Source organism: Lactuca virosa, chromosome 6, assembly GCF_052849685.1.
Source record: "Lactuca virosa cultivar CGN04683 chromosome 6, Lactuca_virosa_CGN04683_v6, whole genome shotgun sequence".
NCBI lineage: Eukaryota > Viridiplantae > Streptophyta > Magnoliopsida > Asterales > Asteraceae > Lactuca > Lactuca virosa.
In genome coordinates this window covers 70,749,277-70,753,758 of record NC_136431.1, presented here as the reverse complement: position 1 = coordinate 70,753,758, position 4,482 = coordinate 70,749,277, and the positions used below count along the sequence as shown (strand labels likewise).

The following is a 4,482-nucleotide window of genomic DNA, read 5'->3' as shown; positions in this document are numbered from 1 at the left end:
TGCTTATTGTACTCATCGTATGGCAGCCACTCTTTCTTTGGTTTTCTCCAATCCTCATCATATTTATCTCCACTCGAGTAGCAAACTTGAGCCTTTTTATACCCGTTATCATCTAAGCTGCAATCCTTGGTCAAGTGTGGACCATTACACCTTTCACATCCAACTCTTATTACATGAACTGATTGGTCCATTTGGGTCAATCTCCGGTCCATATTATTCAACATCGCCATCATAGCAGCCATCTCTTTAGAATGCGCACCTCCACTACCTTTTACTCCATCGTGTCTTGGGTTGTGGTACTCACGATAATGCTTCGCGAACTCTTCAATTAGCACCTTGATCTGGTTAGGATTCTTCTTCGTGAGAGGGCCTTGCGAATCAAGGAGTTGTCTAGTCATGACATTGACTCCATCATAGAAAATAAACATCTCTTGTTGAATATTAAGGTCATATTGAGGACAATTCCTTAACAATCTTTTGTAATGCTCACATGCCTCGTATAGTGACTCCCCCGGTTGTTGCTCAAAGTTGGCTATTGCCTTCTTGAGTTTAGCTATCTTGGATGGTGGGCAAAATTGGTCTAGAAACTGCTCACGCATTTGAGCCCAAGTAGTGATTGTACCAGGTGGAAGTGCTTTCAACCAGTCTTTTGCAGCTCCTTTGAAAGTAACTGGTAGCATCCTCAGCAAGACAGTATCTCTATTAACATTTGGGACATTGAAATAGTCAGCAATGTCATTGACCTCATATAGATGTTTGAAAGCATCCTCATGATCCTTTCCATAAAACGGAATATCCTTTAGTGCATTAAGGATGTGTCCCTTCAACTCGAATATGGCAGTGGCAGGAATCGCAGGTTTTACTAATACCGGACCAACATCTTCTCGAATACGCTTCTTGTAAGCTCCCATTGACATTTCTTCAATGTTCGCCATTTCGTTGCTTGGCTCGTCTTCGGGTTCGCTCGTATATAGTCCAAACTGGTTCTCGGACTCGTATTCAGATTTGTTTGGATTAGGTATTGGATCCAAACTTTCTATCTTGCTCTTGTCCTTTGAAGATGAGCTCGATTCTCCCGTTTTCTTCCCCGACTTCTTTGAGAACATTGACTTGAACTCTTGTAAGGGTGTCTTTTTTGGTGTTTGATCTTCTTTCATGTTCTTGTCCTTCTTTTTGTGAAAGGCCGACTCTGGATCTTCAAGTGGTGGTACCAAAGGTGTGTTGGAACCTCTGGTCATGAACTCCTGCAAAATAAACAAAATAAAAATGTAAAACTGAACAAAAACTAAATAAAAAATTGCCTACTGACTGGCCACCACGACGTGGTAAAGGTCACCACCTCGTGTTGTCGCAGAAAAACTAAGAGAAAAGAAAAAAAATGAAGAAAAACAAAAATCTACTGAATTCACGTCGTGAGCTTAAGGCTCACGTCGTGAATCTGGTACTGAACAAAAACACTATAAACAATCAATCTAAAGTAACTTTTTGCAGGTTTTACCCCACAAAAAGGATCGATCAATCTAAAGCAAATAAATAAACAATCAAATAAACCGTCCCCCAGCAACGGCGCCAAAAACTTGATGCGTGCAAATAGCTACACCTAATTTTAAATTTATAACCTAACTACCTTAACTAACTAATTGCACCTAGGCAGTGTACCTAGTCAGACTATAGTATAGCTTTGGGTAAGTCGGATGTCGATCACAGGGAATGGTATTGACTAATTAATCTATCTACTACTAAATTAACCTAATTATTAACAAAGAAAGGGAATTTATCTAATTTTGCAAGTTTAGATGAACTTAATTCTTAATACAAATTCAATCAATTAACAAAACACTTCTGTTAGTTCAAATCCACTTTCCCTTCATGGTTTATAAATTAGCTATGACAATTATTGTTGCTACCAATTAAGATAGTATTAGCAATTTAGTTCTAAATCTACTAACATTAATTAATTCATGTAAGTCTAATGTATAGTCACACAATAGTTAACACAGAATCAATTATTAAATATGATTGGAGCCATGTAAGATTGATTTGATAAACACAATTATGGTCATAATATGAGTTCTCTAGCACAGCCTAATTCAATGATCCAATTACTTATCTAAGATTGGTTTGATCTTAGCTCTAATAAACTAGTGTTCACTGAATTATCTAAGATTGGTTTGATCTTAGCTCTATAAATATGGTAATATCAAGTTTATAAAAGCTTTAAAAGAGTTTTCAACAAGTTTGAGTATAAGAAATCCTTTTGGATGTTGTTTTCACATGTAAATGGTTAACACAATTTCATTGTGTTATACTTGTATCCCCCCCTAAAAGCATTTAAAAAGCATTTAAAAGTATATTTGTAGGGGTATGAACTCACCTATAGTGAGTGATTCGAATGAAAGATCGATATAGGATGCTAAGTATGCCAAGTGAAGTCTCAAACACAAACGGATCCTATTAAGCATATAATGACACATATATGTATACAATTAGTGTATATAACAACCAACATGTAAGGGAAACAGCCTTAGGAACTAGGAAACACTTGAAATGAAGTGTTTGAATCACATATGATTGATTGAAGGGAGTTCACGGCCACACAAAGAAGTGTTCACGGCCTTAGAAGGGTTCACGGCCATAGAACACATGATGTGTTCACGGCCCAACCTTGATTCTATGATGGGTTCACGGCCATGGAAGGAGTGTTCACGGCCAAACCTTGATCTTATGAAGGGTTCACGGCCCAATGAAGGGTTCACGGCCATGAACTCTTGAAGATTCATGCCAAAGAGGTGTTTGTTTCATGGGGATTCAAGTGCTTCTAATGTACAAGAAGAAGATGGATGAGATACTTACTTATTGGAAGCCTTTGGAGTGTTCACGGTTGAAGAAAGTTGAGAGATAATGGGGTGTGTTTTATATGTACCAGGGATTCGAAAGAATCTTGTGTCTGAAATTGTTTTAAATAATTGTGGTTACAAACAAGTATTAGAAAGTGACAAGTATATCTTGTCAAGACATGGTTCTTTTATGGGATTTGTATATGTATGCAATGGAATGATTAGACTTAATATTAATTATCCTTTTATTGATAATTATGTTTGCATGGCCACTACTAGTACTAGCAATAATTTTAATAAATATGAATTATGGCATGCTAGACTAGGACACATTCATTAAAAGAGATTAAAAGACATGTCTAAAATGAGTTTAATTCCTGCTTTTGATTTGCAAAATAATGAAAAATGTAAAACATGCATGTTAACTAAAATTACAAGACAACCTTTCAAAGATGTTGTTAGGGAAAGTAAGGTGTTGGAACTTATACATAGTGATTTATGTGATTTCCATGCAACACCTTCCCTTGGAAACAAAAAGTATGTTGTTACTTTTATTGATGATGCATCTAGATATTGTTATGTCTATTTGTTGCATTCCAAAGATGAAGCTCTTGATAAATTTAAGATTTATAAATAAGAGGTTGGACTTCATAAAAATGAATTAATAAAAGTTTTACGTACTGATAGAGGTGGTGAGTATTATGATCTGGTGTATTTTGAATCAACTAGAATAATACATCAAACCACGACTCCTTATACACCACAACAAAATGGTGTACCTGAAAGGAAAAATAGGACTCTAAAAGAAATGGTTAATTCCATGTTGTCCTATTCAGTTTTAAGTGAAGGTTTCTAGGGTGAGGCTATGTTAACTGCATGTTATATTTTGAATAGAAATCCAAAAAAAATAGGAGTAAGAATACTCTTTATGAACTTTGGTGTAAAAAGGTACCAAATTTGAGTTATCTCAAAGTTTGGGGTTGTCGAGCAGTTGTGAGGCTCACTGAACCCAAAAGGAAAACATTGGGTGAAAGAGGTATAGATTCAAGGCCGTCTCTGTGATTTTAAGGGCCCGGTGCGAAATTTGAAAATGAGTCTTTAAATATTTTTTTTCTAATATTATGATATATATTAATTGTGGATTAAATACGGCATGCCTAAAATATTAACATCAAAAGGAAAAAAAGAAACGAGAGTTAGGAATTAAAAAAAAAATTTAAAGACGACATGCCTAAAATATTAAAACCAAAAAAAAGAATAAGAAAAGAAACGATATTTTGTGGATGAAAACAAAAGGAAAGCGGTTTATAAATGAAAACAAAAGGAAAGTGGAATTTAATAAACATAAGGAGGCTCGAACCCGCGTTAGTGACGTTAATGGAACTTGCAGAGGTGCTCATAGCCAGTTAGGCCAACGATGAACATGTTAACAAGTTATGTAAACATTATATATAATGTATATTAATTTGGTAAATTAGCTAAAAATCGGGCCTTATTTTTTTCGGGGCCTTGTGCGATTGCACCTCTCGCACCCCCTTAAAACCACCCATGTATAGATTGTATATTTATTGGATATGTTGAGCATTCCAAAGCTTATAGATTATATGTTTTAGAATCTAATGACTTTGTGTCTGTGAACACTGTT

At 35.5% G+C, this 4,482-nt stretch overlaps 1 non-coding gene across 1 annotated transcript; it reads left to right on the top strand.

Annotated features, from left to right (window-relative positions):
- Positions 1 to 444: 444 nt before the first annotated feature.
- On the top strand, positions 445 to 551 carry LOC145123169 (small nucleolar RNA R71). Its single transcript, XR_013715042.1, has one exon. It is a non-coding gene; the product is annotated as a small nucleolar RNA R71 (small nucleolar RNA).
- Positions 552 to 4,482: the final 3,931 nt, after the last annotated feature.